General features: G+C 41.4%; 1 protein-coding gene and 1 long non-coding RNA gene across 2 annotated transcripts in view; both read right to left on the bottom strand.

The window, feature by feature from the left end:
* The window catches only part of LOC116670680 (uncharacterized), a 16,818-nt gene extending 5,698 nt beyond the window's left edge, over nucleotides 1-11,120 (bottom strand). The window contains exon 1 of the long non-coding RNA XR_004327091.1: nucleotides 11,111-11,120. This is a non-coding gene — a long non-coding RNA (uncharacterized LOC116670680). The remainder of the gene's footprint in view (nucleotides 1-11,110) is intronic.
* Nucleotides 1-17,603, bottom strand: part of dlgap2a (discs, large (Drosophila) homolog-associated protein 2a) — a gene marked incomplete in the record, with an annotated part of 152,544 nt that overhangs the window by 90,846 nt on the left and 44,095 nt on the right.

Genomic DNA, 17,603 nt, shown 5'->3' on the forward strand with positions numbered 1-17,603 from the left:
ACACACACACACACACACACACACACACACACACACATTACAATCAACGCTGTGTAGCTTTATTTAAGAATGATATGGCAGAAGGCACAAAACTCTGTAGCAGAGCCATCTCAAGACCAAGGACCTGTATGTGTATCCTGATGGAAGCAGTGTAAAGAAGGGGTAGAGGGGATGACTAGGGTTGTGTGCAAATTTCCTTGCTTTGCTTTTGGTGGCTTTGCTGTTGAGGTGCGATTAGTCTTGCATTGTCAGACCCTCCTCCGCAGCGCTGTGGAGGAAGGTCTGGCAAGTCCACACAGCGTTCCAGGATGGGAGAAAAACGTGCTGTGATTAACTGGCATTTTTAAAAAAAACAATCACAATCGTCATGGGCCGCCAAAATGTGTCGGACAAAGCAACGGTGCCTCTGCAAAACAGCCTTGGGAAGGAACTTGTTTTGGTGGAGCGTGTGTATGTTTTGTATACAAGTTTTTTTAGTTGTGCACAGAAAACCTTTCTGGATTTATCCTTTATCTGAGGATCAGTTAATCATAGTCCTCATTAAGAGGAGCTTAAAATGGCAATTCAAAGAAAGCGGAAGGTGATGGACAAAGATGGGGCTGATATGATCTAAATATTTTTGGAAACCTGTATTTATTAGGCCCTCTGCTAATTACTCAGTGAATAGATTGAATAGATTTAAACAGTGATCATGTCAGTATGTTCAGCTGATATTCTAATAGTGCTAACCCTAGACTAACATTCTTTCTCCATCGTGAAGTTTTAAGACTAGTTTTGCTAAAGCAACACACCTGTTATTACCTGCTTGTTATATAATAATACTAATTTATACTTTATTAATCCCACAAGGAAAATTACAATGTTTTTCACTCTGTTGTTATTGTACACATTGCACACAGGCCTAAATGACATACACACATGCGCAGTACCTATACATGCACTAATGGAAAGATGTCAGAGTGAGTTGGCTGCAGCTGTCCATGGACAGGCAACCCCGAGCAGTTGGGGGTTTGGTGCCTTGCTCAAGAGCACCTTGGCAGTGTCCAGGAGGTGAACTGGCACCTCTTCAGCATGAATATATATATATATATATTCGCACAGTCTCCTCTTAACAGTTGTTCTAGAGATGTGTCTGCTGCTAGAACTCTGTGTGGTATTCATCTGGTCTCTAATCTGAGCTGCTGTTAACTTGCGATTTCTGAGGCTGGTGACTCAGATGAACTTATCCTCAGCAGCAGAGGAGACTATTGGTGTTCCAGGGGCGGTCCTCATGTGAGCCAGTTTCATTGTAGCACTTGATGGTTTATAGGACTGCACTTGGAGACACATTCCAAAGTTTTCACAAATTTAACTAACCTTCATTTCTTAAAGTAATGATGGCCACTTGTTTCGCTTTACTAGCTGATTGGTTCTTGCCATAATATGAATTCTAACCGTTGTCCAATAATGTGTATCAACCTGACTCCTGCACAACACAACTGATGGTCCCAACTCCATTAATAAGGCAAGAAATTCCACTACTTAACCCCGACAAGGCACACCTGTGAAGTGAACCTCATTTCAGGTGACTACCTCATGAAGCTCATTGAGAGAAATCCAAGGATTTGCAGCGCTATCAAAAAATCAAAGGGTGGCTACTTTGAAGAAACTATAATATAAGACATGTTTTCATTTACTGTATTTCACACTTTTTTTGTTAAGTACATAATTCCAGGCGTGTTCATTCATAGTTTTAATGCCTTCAATGATACACAATGTAAATGTAAATAGTCGTGAAAATAAAAAAAACGCATTGAATGAGAAGGTGGTTCCAAACTTTTGGCCTGTACTGTATATACATATACATATATACATATATACACACACTATAGGGTGTATTGTGTACTTGACACTGAAACAGGAACCGGATGTAAATCTGCACACATTTTCATGCTAAGCTTCCAGTTTCTTTTTCTAAAAAATTTTGATTTTCTTCTGTTCTTTTTTAATTGTTGCTCAGAGTGATCTTTGTTTCTTTTTGCCCTTTTAATTGTCGGTCTTGTTGAACATTTGTGAAACATTTTGTTCTCCATGTAAAAAAACATTACTTTTTTGCAAACTCGCCACACAAAATAACATATATTTGTAAAAAGGACCATCTAAAATTTAATAGCATGAAAGACCATTCAAAAATACAGAATGGTCCTCTCAGGCATTTGTAGCAGGCAATGTATGTTTATGGAAAAAATGTCAGCTAAAACGTTTTACACTAATTGAAGAAAAAACAACTGACTGATCAATAATGGAAATAACCACTGGCCCCACATCTAAGCCAATAGTAACTAGAAAAAAACATGTCTGCCATTTATAGTGTTACTTTGTTTTTAAATGACGATCGTATAAAAGAGAAAATGAGGCCATGTTTTGAGTGATGGTTACTGAGGAGGGCTACATCTGAGTGATGGTGTAAATGATGAGAGGATAAAAAATGAGCACATGAGGGGATAGAAACGGACAAAAATGTCAGAAATATTTTCCTCTTCGTACTGGAAACAAGAGAGAGCCAGAGAGGAAAAACAGAGCACCGGTATACAGTAGACTCACATACTTAGTTTCTCTAAAATGATTTAGGACCCTATTACAGGTAATAAATGGATTTGCATTCGAGTTTCACAGATGGTTTTCGCTTTTGGGTTCATGTTTAGTGGCTCAGACATCAATTTCACTGGGACAAAGAGATAAAAAATGTTGAGTCTCATCTCCATTAGTCAGTTGTCCCTTTGGAGACAGCAGAGAGAGATTGATGGCCTGGCGAGAATAAACAGCTGGAACTTATGGGAGCGGTCTGTCTGAGTCAGGATCAGCCTTGAATTCCCAAGGATAAAAGTTGAATCACAACTTGGCTGGGTAAGGCCAAAAACATGCAAAGATACATGAGTCTATCATCTAATTTACAAAGCGACCATGGGATGGAATATTTACTGGCTAGGGCAATAGTAAATAACTAGCTTTGATTTGTAATGGAGTTTAATTACATGACAATAATAGTGATGTATGAATCCATACATTGATGTGTGACTCTGCAAAGGATTAAACCAAAGAGCTGGTCTGAGTTATAAAATACAAACATGTGAAGATTGTTCTGTGACTGCAGCACAGAGACATGAAGTCTAAATCACTGTGACAGAGCTTTATGAAATACCTCCATCCAATCAAAGAACACTCAGGGGACAAGTACACTTTGCTTAGGCAGCATTTGAATTTTTCCCACAATGGTGGTGATTTATGCTGCTTAAATAAAAGCCATCATCCACTGGCGGTCTCTGGCCCAGGGTGATTTAATTAATGGCAAGCACATCAACTTCCATATGTGGAACATGCCTGGGAGTTTGCTTGTCAATCAGCATCTGTCGCCCCTGCAACAAAATATGATTCTAATCAATGGAGTAATGGCTTAGAGGCCCTGGACCAAATCAGCCTGGCAGGAACCACAACAGCAATAGCAGGAATGATGAAACTGTCTGTATGTGTATGTTGTGTGTGTGTGTGTGTGTGTGTGTGTGTGTGTGTGTAAACACATCATATCTTGGCATGTGTTGGACAGGACAACTCACACGTGAATAATGAAAGCGCCTTTGTTGAGGCGGAGATGATGGTGTCTGTTTGCACTTTGGTTTGCTTAAATTATTCCCTGATCACTTATGTTTATGCACAAGACACTGCAGGACAGGCACAAGTATAAAAAATGTAATATATGATGGCCAAGAAGGCCCTGAAATAATGCACTTTCTTTAATACTGTCTGGTAACAGCCAGCTACTTAGACCAAAAGAACAGTTTGGCATTGTAATAGGACATCCTGGTGTTGGGATCACAACCTCACAGAAGCCCAAATTATGTAGAATGGCACAGCGTAATGAAATTCAATCTTGTCTGGCTTCTATTCATTAAGAAAACCAAGACTGATGCCCAGTGAGAGTACACTACCCATGTAGACACTTGAACTCTCAAAGTCTTCATGGCAATTCTCCAGTCTATAGCGGTGAACATTATCATCAGAAATTGTTCAATAGGATCCAAAACAATGCTTAAGTATTATAGATTAGATGTAAAAGGTCCTAAATGCCCTAGTTGCCGGCCTGAATGATATCATGAATGAAAGTTTTCTAAAAGCCCGCTGGACATATTTAGAGCTTGCTTCATATGCCTGCTAATGAAAAAAAGACCAATGCCCATCTGTACAGTGCATCTGTTCCCAGAAATCACTCACAGACAGTTCAGAAAGCTGACACAGCAATCACCATTGTTGTTCACAGAGCTGGTTTACTCTTGCATTTGGCAGGCAAATCGAGAGTTGTCTTTGTCTCACAACTCTTCAATTACACTCATTCTCTCCCCAATGGATGCAGATCTAGCTTTCTGAGTTCATGACTGTTCATTGTCTAGTCATCACTGTTTACCTGCCAACTTTAGAACCTGAGTGTCATTTAAAGACCCTCTGGGTTTTTCAAAGATCACTGGGCATATATTCAGAAAAATGGATGCTTAGCTCTGGGACTTGCATGTAATTGCAATACATGAGAGCCATAAATTAGGGCTTGTTGAGTGTTTTTCCCCACCTACAATAAGAGCTGTGCAGTGCAGGACTCATCTGCAGTATTTTGCTCAATGACACAGCAACGAATACTGCAATTCAAACCAACAATCAGTCACAAGCATGCCTCTATAACCCTTTAACTCAAACCAGCCATTTCCATATCTGACTGTAGGGATGCTGCGAACAGTCCAGATTTTATGTTACTGGAACAATGATTAATGATCAGAGTACACAAATCTATAGTCCTGTCTGTAGGTGTTAATGCCAGACATGTGCTGCTCAGTGGGTATCACAGCAGCACCACCTGGCCTAATGACCCTGCCTCTTACAAGTCAGCAGGTCTCTGGCTGGACCTGTTACAGATCAGCTGTTAGGAAGAGAGGAGGGGGTGGTTGTGTGATGCCCCAACACACACATTGCCCGACAACACATGGATCTTGAGATGAAGGTGTTAGATCACCACAACATCATTACAAAGGTGTCACATTTCAACACACATGGAGAAGGTTTAAATGTGAAGCTGAGTGTACACTTGTTGAGGCAGCCATGTTTTGTGTTTCATGTTTTTCATGTCTGTGGCTGTGAAGGTTTGGGACCACACTCATGCCACAGTCATTTGATTAACATTTGGCAGTGTGTCATGGCCATGTCACATTGTGGCTATTAAAAGGAGCTGTGGGGGAGTGGGTGTAATTGCATTCTTGTGATGACTGACGCGTGAGCAATTTAAATGGATGGCAGAGAAGTGACTCATGTTTTCTATGCTACAGTAGCTTCTGGCAGGAAATTTGGTGACTTTATAGACACAACACAACAACACTCTTTTTGTCTATTATCTGATCTCAAAAACTTGCTCTGAAGGTCTTTGAGGTCTACAAAGATTGGAGGGGGTCAGTCTAGGAAATCATAAGTTATAGTTGAGTCTTCTGGACGTAATGAGGGTCAGCTTCAACAAAGTATCTCCTCAGAAGGTACACACTAGAGAAGCCCAGTGACATAAACTCTGTCTATTTTAAATTGATTTTTCTAACAAAGCTGCCTGCACCTGCTGTGCTTTTTGCTGCACCTGCCTCTACCTGCAATCCACTGAAACATTATGCCCCCTTAGCCTGCACCCCTAATCTGTTCCAGACACCATAACATTTCACCAAATAATTGTAAAAGTCCTGAATAAAAAGCTCCATAAAAGAGAGATTAAGTTTGTTTTTAATGTGGCAAAAGCATCAGCTATGATTTACCAACTGTAAACAAATTGCAATTTGGTGTGTGTGTGGCAAGCAACAGAGCACAAACAGCAGTCTATCCAGCCTGCACAGTGACTGTGCATTACAAAGTGACTGCCAGTGACTTGCGGGAAAAGAAACAGTGCAGCCAGGTTTTTGAGACCTACAGTTTGAAAAGCTCTGTGCAGACATTTGAGGCAAAGGTATCCATTATTGCGTTAGTGTTGGGCAAGTCCTTTAAACACTGGAATCAACTATTCATTACATGTTACTCATTGAAAACATTGAATGCAGCTTCATCAGAGGTGCGTTTCAACAACTCCGAATCCTCTACAACCACAGGTCTCATTTTCTGGATTTAGCTAAGGTGTAGAAAAATTAAAGGTGTTGTGGGTTAATAAGCAGCCAGCCTACCGTTTGGAAGTATTTATTCACCATCCACAGACACCTTAGGCCTGGTGATTTTCCAGAAGTTGCAAACTTACAGTAAAGCCAGTGATAGCTGAATGTAGGCTTGCCAGTGCCTTACATTAGCAAGTCAGCTAAGAAGACACAACATATAAATAAGCAAATTTAGAGCTACTTCCACACTCAACACCAAGCTTACCCATCCTGGACCAGTTTTTCTATTGAAACTAGAGGCTATATCAAATGATATAAACCCTTCACCAGACCAGGTAAAATAATGAACAATCTCTCAGTCTTTCTTGTTATCAGCAGTGATGGCATTCCGTTATTTGTTTTTGTACTTATCTGACACACTTGTAATGCATGTGTCCCTATCAATACATACTAGTGTGCATAAGCAACAAGCTTTATGTTTTTACTTTCAGAGCTACAAAAGACTTGTCGGTAAATGCCATTGAGCTCATGCAAACACAAAAATCTTTGGCTCCAGCAAAATGTTGGCAATGAATACTGGCCTTGAACAACACCACAGTGTAGGGCAGATCATGTCAACACAATCGCTATTTTTGGAAAAGGCTAGTGCATCACATCCCAACTCAGCTGAGTGTTGTGACCGCAGCACCCATTGTTCTCATTAGCAAGTAATAGGGTAGTCCAAAACAGGGCGCTTCAAACAGTCCTCCGATTGTCTCTAATGCACTGGCTGTGTTTTTTAAGTAGGGTTTGTGAAGGCATAGATAAAGACTCAGAAACACCAGCAAGACTTGTGAGAGAATACATTAATACCATAGAGGGGATCTGGATGGTTTGTTTGTGTGATTCGGGGATGTCAAAATGGCACACTTTCAGTACATGGACTTCAATCAGGCAGAGTGAGAAGGAGGTGTTCAGAGAGAATTTACAGCAGTAAATTCACACTAGATACAAGGCAATATCAAACTTTGTTTGTGCTTAAACTGCAGGAAAAGAAAACAGATTAAACAAGGGAAAAAGGACTGATTCAGCACTCCGATGGAGAGAATGTGTGCATTCCATTGGGGCCGTTGGTGGATAAGAGAGAGACAGACAGTTAGCACAAAGCGAAAAGAAGAAATAGATAAGGTCCTCTTGTCAGCCTCTTGGCCATGGTACTGTCTGTGTCCAGAAGTTTACTGTAATCATACAGTATGTGTTCAACAGTATTTAGGATAATGGCTGGTCCAAAGTTCAAGTCATTTTTGACATTTGTGGCATAAAAATCATTACCTGAATACCCATGTATACATGAACCAAAGAAGAAATAAAGACTTGACATCTGTCTCTTTGATTACTTAGCAATTAAAGTCAGTTATAACTGTGATAAGAGATGCTGATTATGAACCAGCTACTTAATTTTGGTTTATCATTTTGGGTTGTATAGGCACAAACACAGTCTTCTGCTTCTCATGGGAACTGTGTAATTTGTCTACTATTAATTGCTACGCAATCTCACCACCCCCCCTGAAGGGGCACACTGGCCCTCTTTTATGAAACGAGCGTACGACCTAAAACAGGCGTACGTGATTCCTACCCAAAGCAAGGGATTTATCAATTTGAACGTGAGAGTAGGCTGCGATAAAATCTTACGTCTGGTCTGAACTTGTGTGTGCAACTTTTTGAGTCAGTGTGGACTTGCGGTGATCGGCAATGCCAGATCTGGCTCTTTTAGAAGACCTCTATGCGCCGGTACAACAGTGCACACATACAAACACGGGCCACTGTGGAATTGGCTCGACTAAGGGCAGATGGCTTTGTCTTGCATTAGCGTGGGGGCCCTACTATACACGCCAGAAAAAGTGTGCAACATTGTTTTAGCCTGTGGGGTTCTGCACAACATCGCACAGGAAAAAGGATCCATAAATGCAGTGATGGAGCCAGATGATTCCGATGCCCAGAGAGCAGTGTCCATTACAGCCCCAACTGGGGGCTATACGAAGGAGACAGAATATTGTCTCTGGTATTCAGTACAGGAAACATGACAATGTGACATTTTTATTTTTTACATCATTATTCTTCAGGTTTTTGTTTGTCTTTTAAAGTGTCGTTAATGGCCACAAGTGATTGACAACGATTTCATTCTGCCATTGACCAACATATTTCAGCTTGTTTTTCCAGCCCCTCTGCGGTCAAGAGACTGGGTCGGGGTGTTGGTCCAGCACGTGGTGGCGGAGGACACGCACTCTTCATCACAGCTTACGGTCGCCTGGCTCTGACTAGCAAAAAAAACACGTGTAAAGTAAAAAACACTGTGTGTTTATTTTAATACACCTAAGATATTGCAATATACGCCTGGTCATTACTATTAAGACTATATACAGTATATGTCAAGGATGTACAAATCAAATCAACTTCAGCTGAAGTCCAATTTACTACAGCAACACTGTTTACCGCATCAGTGATCTCTTTCCATTCTGCATCATGCCTACAGCATTCAATTCCAGTTTTCAGGCTGCCAAATAGTACACACGTTACTGCAAATGAACTTGAGTTATCAGGGTTTCAATCTTCCCCTCTGAAAGGTGCTGCTTCTTAGCCGGATTACGTCTCGCCATGTCGTAAACTGTAGCGGCGAGGCCTCAAAACTGAGAATATATCGGGGCGTGATATTTAAATTACAATTGTTTCCAGCCACTGCATTTATCAATGTACAACCCTTCTTACATTTGGTGTGATACGAACGCTTCAGGAATCCCACGTGAAGCCTGTCGTAAGATGATTTCTGCCCTCATATCTGTGCTGGGTTCTACGTTAGGTTGATAAATGAGGGCCACTGTGTCCATAACACATTGGAGGTCATGACAATCTGTCACAAATCTCAGCATCTCTTTTTCGCCATAACCCTCTGAGTAAGCAATGCATACCTTGCAAAGCAGGAACAACATGAATAATAAGTCAGGTGTCCAAGATATGTTGAAGACTGCTACCCTGGAAATCCAGAGATCTTGCAAGAGCACAATTTGAATTTGCTCAGCAAGTTACTCTGGCATGGAGTAATACTGCTCGTAGCCGAGCTGCACCAATCACATCGGTGTATCTGATATAGGCGGACCAGAGGCGAGCTAAACAGATGACGACAGTTTAATTATTTCAAAGATCTCCTGGTCTAACAAAAACTTTCTATTAGCATGCTGTTGATGAGTGACACAACTATACAACATCTAATTAAATAACGCTCCTGTATTTCCTTTTAAAATGTTCATTACTAAGTTAACCAGATGAGTCTATATTCATGTCGTGAATATAGAGGTAGGTGGAGACATGATTTAGTCAGTTATAACTAACTAACTAACTAAACTTTTGAGCTTTTGAAATGCAAATCTTAATCATCATCATAATCATCATCATTTACTTGAAATGCTACTCAGTCTATTTAGAGCTATTTGCCAACACTTCTTTCTCAACATCTAACCAAAGTGCACCCCCTTGATGCAAAACACGAAAACCTAAAGATCCAATACGCCATTTTTAACGCATTTACAGTAATTTCATTACAATTAAACTTGAACCGGTGTCTAATTGTGACACCTGCTGACCAAGAACAACAATGCAACCAATGAGACTCACAGAGCATTTCACTGTGTTCGTAAATATTTACAACTTTAGCTAATGTTAAAGCTTTCATATCCTCGTACCTTATTTCTAACTACAATCATGTTTATGCATGCTAAATTATGCAAGAAATCCAACTATTAATTAGTAAATCGATTTTTTTTTGGTGACAAAATTGACCAAATACCAAGGGTAGGTTTAAAGGGTAACTACCATTTCTTTCAACCTGGAACCCTATTTTCCTATGCTTTTGTATCTAAGTGACTGATGGGAACAACAATCTTTGACATTGGTCAAGTATTAAGGAAGATCGCTGCAGTCGGTAAAAGTGTTTGTTTTGCCACTGACAGGCAGGCTCAGATTAATATTCTAAGTGTCTGACAACATTATGGAAACGATTTCTATGAGGTCGTCCTTTCTATTAAAGAAAAAGATCCTTTTTTTCTTTTTTATCCTTTCCACTTTTCCAACCATCACAAATAAACACAGTTTACCGATTAACATGTGAAAATACGTTTGGCTCTGTACAAGCTTAAAGTATTGCTTTTTTAAATCGAGTCTGGTGGGTTTAGTGCTAGAGACCTCAGAGCTGTTTCTGGTTAAACAGAAAGGTCTCAAATAGGTTTCATAAAGGTCTATCTCTGTAGGGATCCTTTCCATAATATTGCCGAACACTCATACTAATCTAAACCTGTCGGTGGCAAAAAAAAACTTTTACACATTACAGGGGGTCTAAAAACATCATCATTATCAAACTCTGATAATATTAATACATTTGCACTTGGCATCATGCTGTGTGACTTGGCTTGAGGTAATGCAGTGAGAAGCCCCAGAGAGACGTTTGCAGGGATCAATCAGAAGGCCAAATAAGCTGCACTGTTGCGGCATCCCTCCACCCACACACTCTCACCCTGCTCACTCACACATACATAATCTAGTCATCTCTGCTGGAGGATGTGTGTGTTCTGTATACGAGTGTGTGATCAGTGTGCATCGGTGTGCATGTTTGACGTTGTCTCCATCATTCATTCCTCTCCTTGTCATCTCCCCCCCCCCCTGTTTTCATTCATTCTTTCAATCCCACCCACCTTGTTTAGATCTTTTTCTTTTTTTTCTCCCACTCTCTCTCGGTCACAAAAACATGCACATGTACCCATCTATCCACCCACACTTGGAGTTGGCACAGGAGAGTTCCCGACAAGCGGCGCAGTTTGGCGTGGGGTTATGCAAAAAAATAAATACAAAAAGCGGTGCAGCACCACTGCTTAATGGTGTCTCCATGGCAACTAAGGGAGCAAGGCCCTGCAATGTGGTGTCAAACAAATAGAATTTTAAACCTGAGCAAATGAATTTGCTTTGTGTGGTTGTGGTATCAATTAAAAAGCTCTGTACACATTTTTACTAAATTCAACATGCTTTTGGATATTACATACATAATACTCTAAAGAATGTAGCTTCCTTGTAACCATGACAACAACGGTCTCCTAACTTTAATGGAATATATATATTTTAATGCAAACCAAAATGTTTTTCTAAACTTAACCAAGCAGTTGCTTTAATCCAAAACACAATCTTTCCCTACACCTGACAAGTTGGTTTTGAGCCTAAAGCTGACCAGCGTACAATCAGAAGGATTTCATTTAAAAAGAAAAAGCAATATCACCCTTTGTTGCTTTCTATTTTAGCTCTCTTGTAAAAGTGATCAACAATACATTTATTAGAATTGGAATTAGCAAACAGTATCAGTTGCCCCGCTCATTTTGTTGTGTGTTGTAAGATCCCCTATTTATTGAGAAATTGTGTCTCTACTCTGTCTGGGAATTCCTAGATAAACGTGATACGGAGCAGGATTTTGTGATTTTGTGTTTTTGCCTGTAAACATCCTGTATATTATATAACAACTTCAATGTTATTTATAGTATCAAATGATAACAAAAGTTATCTCGAGACACTTTACAGAAAGAGTAGGTCTAGACCACAGTTTAATTTACAAAGCTCCAATAATTCTAGTGATACCCCCAAGAGCAAGCATTTAGTGTGACAGTGGCGAGGAAAAACTTGGTAGGCAGTGTCTGACGGTGCCGGTTGGGGGTGTGATGCACAGTGGCGATAACAGTCACAATAAAGATAATGGAACAGTGACTACAAATGGTAGTCGTAGTACTTCATGTTATAGCAGGGCACTGCAGGGCGTTACAGGGTGTAGCGTGGCATAGCAGAGCATAGGTGGACGTAGTGGGATGCAGCAGGGTTTAGCAGAACGCAGCATACCTTTGAAATACAAAAATCTCCACATACAACCCTATACTGCAGGCACACACACACACACAACAGCACAAGGTAGCGAAGGCGCTGTGCCAGAGCACACAACAGTTTATCATCCTGTGACTTGGTGTCTCAGAGGCGTGAAGGCGTGTCAGTAAACTACTGGTAGAGGTAAAGAGAAAACGCAACGCTGCTGGAGCAGCTTATTCAGGAGTAACTTTTAAGAAGCAGGGAAGAGCAGTGCCTTGAAGTACCGAAGAGGTTATTCTGTTTCAGTGCCTGAGTCATTTGGCTTTAATGCTTTACCTGTGGCTGAGCTCTTGTCCTGGCTCAGGCTGCAGCGCACCCTATTGGCAGACAGTGAGAGAGAGAAAAGAAAAAAAAGTGATGAAGCACAGAGAGAGAGGGAGAACATGGCAAGAGAGAGTGTGTTTATGAGAGAGTGGGAGAGGGATGGTGAGGTAAAAGAAAGGGGAGCTTTCTTCTCTTGTATTTATTTTGGGTAAAGTTCAAGATCCCCTACCAGGAGAAAAGCCTGCTCTGAAGAGGCGACTGAGGCATCCCACATGTTTGTGTGTGTGTGTGTGTGTGTGTGTGTGTGTGTGTGTGTGTGTGTGTGTGTCCTGTCTTTCTGTCTGTGTGTTTTTCCTAAACGAGAGGGGTTGATGGAGTCAGTTGGACACTGATTGGAGTCAAAACCATTATCCCAGCAGACTGATGTGTGACTATTTGTTCATGCTTCACATTAACACATTCACATGCAAACACACACACACACACACACACACACACACACACACACACACACACAAACACGTCTGACACCAGGCTAATCATCTCCAGCGAGTGGGCCATCTCATCCCACTTTGAAACACCTTACTGACTGGTGACAAGCCAGGCCACCATCTTTTGTCCCACAACAGTTTTGCATTCATCCAGAGCTGTGAAACATTATCCCAGTCAACTATCCAAAACAAATACCCTACCCTACCACAGCTTCCATCCATGTCAGCTGCTGAAAACGATGATCCATGACAATTTAAATGTGCACAAAAGCTGCAAGGCATTTTAAAAACTCATTTTCCAATTCATTCAAACACATTCCTATGCTGGTAGGTTCTTGAGGCTGCATCCCGACAGATGTGTATCTCTTTATGTATGCAACCATTTTTTCAGACACGTCACTGTTGTTCCAGTAGCTGGTCCCTGTTGGACTGTGACAATATGCTTCCTTAAGCTGTGCAAAGTAAAACGAGTGGCCTGCAAACCATGAAATCAATCTACAAACGTGATTTGTCACCGCAACGATGTGAACAGAACTGAATCAACGCCATCCGCTTCAAAAATCACTTAACTATCTGTAAACATTCACAGCCCAATAACCTTTTTAAGAACCCTGGCCGTCCTTTACTCATTTTAAAATGTGTAACTCCGGGCCTCTTGCACAAATTAAGTTATTGTCATAGGTATTATGGATTTTTCTATTATACTTGTAATTCATGTGAAATCATGTTAACTAGTATTTGCAATATGCTGATGGAAATATTCCATATATGGTGTCACAGCTACTGTAGTGTACTGCTACTGCACATTTCAAGATGCAGAGGGATGATAGGCTTGTTTTGTCTGATTTGTTTATGGCTGATGGCTGTTTTCATTGTTTGGGATCTTTAGTGTTTGAGCGTCCATGAATGTTACTGTCCAAAGCTGCGAGTCCATTGTCTCAGACATCCATTGTGAGCCGCCAAAAACGCTCAGAATGGTTCTTCTTCATCTGTGCATTATTTAAAGCGCTGATGCCTGTGTGTGTGCATTAATATCAATTTCTTAATTTCTCAGTAATTTGCTTCTTCTGGGAATTGGCTGATTATTTCAAAAGCACATTGGCAGTGTGCATTTGACAGAAATGGAACAAACATGTTGCATACGATCACAGTTCAGCTTGTACCAAGGCCTCAAACTAAACATGACACACACGGGCCATGTTAATCAACTTGAGGAAAACAGATTATGCAAGCAAGCCTTTTGTGCAATCAAATTCAGCCGCCACTCAAGAGTCATTCATCTTGCTAGAAGGTAAATGTGACAGCATCATTTTCAACGGAACAACAGCTGTATCTGTCTCACTGCTGCTTCATCCTTATTCCCTGTCAAGCTGCTTAGAGAAGGACAAACCCAACACAGCAGGTGTCTGACAAGACAATCTATACACTGGCATCACCGGCCAGGTTAATATATACTGTATATTTACACCGCTCAAGGTTGTTGCTCAAGTACCACAGGTTAATAGAGGATAGGGGCTAACTGGTCATTTTAATGTTTGAGTGCATACAGTATGTGCTGGGCTTCAAATTAACATACACCAACCTGCAAAATGTGGCTAATGCGGGATCTAATTCTGATACTACTGCAAAGATGCAATTACAATTATAAGTGCAAAGTACTCAGTCATGTGTGCAAAGGAAATGAAAGTGTTAGCAGTTGAATTCTAATTAATAGGGATTTATTCCTTATGAGTGTAGAACATGGGTTAAAATTTACCACTTACCCAGAGCTGTGACACTTAGGGTGGTCCTGTGCCTCTAGCCCCTTCACTATTTTTCACTAATGAAAAAGCCATGTTCTTCCTATGCCTATAAACGGCGAAACAAGCACTTGCATTAAGTGGGAAGACGCAGAGCTATATGATATAGTACCCTTTGAGTTGGACATTTCTGCGAGACTGATAATATTTTTCAATGACTTGGACCAGGGCTTCCCTTTGGCTGCCCTATACATATACAGTACATAGAACTTAGAGTTGTATGCTAGATGCATGTAGGGGGAGGCCCCATTGAAATTAGGCCCTGTAATTCTAATATTGTGCACAAATTAGGAAGGATGGATGAGCCACAGGAACCAATGGGGGTAAATTATTGTTATGTCCAAAAGATGTATGTTGCTGAAAAATGGACATCCCTCATTTTAGACCTGTGATTCTTCAGATTAGTGGCATTTGTGACACAATTGTTTAAGCACCGGCTATAATTCCCATCAGATGGGTCTACTTGCACCTGCAAAAACACAGACTGCTGGAAGTTGCTTTGGATTACAAGCATCTGTTCAAATACCATAGGCTGATAGATGAAGAGCCTCTCTAACCAAGCCTACGCTGTCTGTGGCTGAGCAACACAAAGTCTGTTAGCAGCTTTGGTGGAAGTGAGTATGTCTGCAGTGCAGCAGTGGACATGGACATCCAAAGCATCACCTCTAACTGGCTGCAGTGGCTCTGTGCTTCACCATATCGGTTTATTTACACCGGGGGGGAGAACCCGGGAACCAAGGTTGTAAATCGTCACCAAGTCACCACCCACAGTCGAACGCCACCCAATACCTGATGTTGACGAGTGTTTCACAAAAGTGAGTGTGTGATGCTGATGTCACAACCACAGACGAGGAAGACATAGATGGTTGATAGTGTTGGAAGGGGAACAAACACACAAACAAACACACACACACACACGCGCACACACACACACACGACAGTGGAAACATGCGTGTACACATGCACTTTCTCCTTGAAATAAAAAGCACTTCATTCACAAAATGTACACTCTGCCCACTCAGAGCTCAACCCTACATGAGTTTAGACGCATACAGCTGCCCACACACCTGCACATACATGCTGACACACATACGCAAACACAGTGTAGTATAGTATGCTCCCTCAGCAATGCTGTCATAGAATCTCCTCGTTATCATCTGTGCTGCCCTGTACTCCAACGACAGTATGTATACGGGGTTTCCCTCAAGAAATAAAAATAGTAATAATGCTGCACTTTTTTTTTATACCCCCCCCCCCCCCCCCCCAATGTACACGTTAATAGAAGCAACCACTTCTCCCCAACACCTAATATAGATCGGATTATGGATGACAGTGTGGTAAACATGCCAATCATGTACAGTGAAAAAGGTTAAACAAGGCTAATCCTGACACAATTTCAATAAAGAGGGAAAATACGATTTCAAGTTGCTGCAGTAGATCAGAATTCATTGCAGAGCTCTTTGGCAAATATGATGGAAGCTGAGAGAGCCTAAGTGTTATTTTATGAAACACAGATTTTCACAGAGACACACACACCATGCCATATGTTGATCATACCCTACTGTACATTGGACATTTACACACAACTTCTGCCAAAATGTCATCTCCTCCTTAGAACATGTCAACCCCCCCTCAGGGAGAAACGGGTGAAAGTCGCTCTTCTGTCACCCACTACATCAAACACATAAAAACATCAAGCCAGAGAAAGAACTTACCTGGCACAGAGTCTGAAAGCAGGTGGTATCTGAGGCTCAAGCTTCTCTGTCACCGGGAGACAGCAGAACATAACACAGTCATATGTGCAGGAGATGTTGGCTTAAACACTTCCTGAGCTTTTGCCTTCTCACTCGTCTATCCTATGACTTTTCCAGACCCTCTGACATTAGGTATGGGGGGGTTGGGGGGTGGAAAAAGATTGAGGGCTTGAACAAAAAAAAGGGTGGGAAAACGACAGTGAGAGACTCAGATCTCCACTGAGACGAGTTGCGAGCGCAGCGTGAGGACCATCCACTGCAGCAGAGCAGAGTAGCGCGCAGCAAAAGAGGGAGAGGAGAGAGGAGAGGCAGGCAAAACAGGCATTTGCTGCTGCTGCTGGTTCCAACAGTATGGTTAGAGTAAAAATACGGGACTGGAGTGTGGATCCTGGACTTCTCTTTTACCAATCGTTTACCCAAACAGATGGAGAGTTATGGAGAGAATGGGTGAGAGACAGAGGAGAGCAACAGAGCATAAGATAGTAAGAGGCTTATTTTTTTTGGATGGCACCAAGCGGACTCTTCCACTATCTCAGTGCCATTCCTTTCTAGCATGACAGCTAATACGTTTCCTCGCTTTGCTACTGCATGTTCACCCCCATTCTTCAGCTTTTTCTGTGTTCTTATCTACAGTGTCGCTGTGGATAAACTACAGTACACCGACATCACATCCCTTCCAAATATGTATTTTACAGAATGACGGCATCATTATCGCTGTCGATTGCATGTGCTGTATCAGTCAACAATAATGGTGACACAGTGCGTAAAAGAGCATACGTTTTTCCCCAAAGTCTTTAAAATTTTAGGTAAAAGATGTACAAATTAGCTCATGAACAAAGGACTGCACAGTAAAGGATGGTACACTGAAGTTACATAACTGACCACATTTTTCACACAGTATGATTACCAAACACACCATGTGAAATGTCCAAGAATGCCAAATTTCAAAGGGAATACACTCCAACAATGTGGCACTTTTGGATAACTATCAATCTCTCTTATGGGGCAATCGGACCATTTGGCTAAAGTGCCTCTTGCTTGCTTGCTGCAACAAGGGAGCAGGCTTTTAGTTGGAGTCCTTCGGCCCCAGCAGGGCTCAAGGTCGCTTGGCAGAGCTGCTTGCCGGCAGCCCAAATCCTTCAATGATTAACAGTGGCAGACAGGACGGAGCAGCTGTCAATCCAGATCTAGATAGATAGATAGATAGATAGATAGATAGATAGATAG

The sequence above is a fragment of the Etheostoma spectabile genome, chromosome 20, assembly GCF_008692095.1.
Source record: "Etheostoma spectabile isolate EspeVRDwgs_2016 chromosome 20, UIUC_Espe_1.0, whole genome shotgun sequence".
Classification (NCBI taxonomy): Eukaryota; Metazoa; Chordata; class Actinopteri; order Perciformes; family Percidae; genus Etheostoma; species Etheostoma spectabile.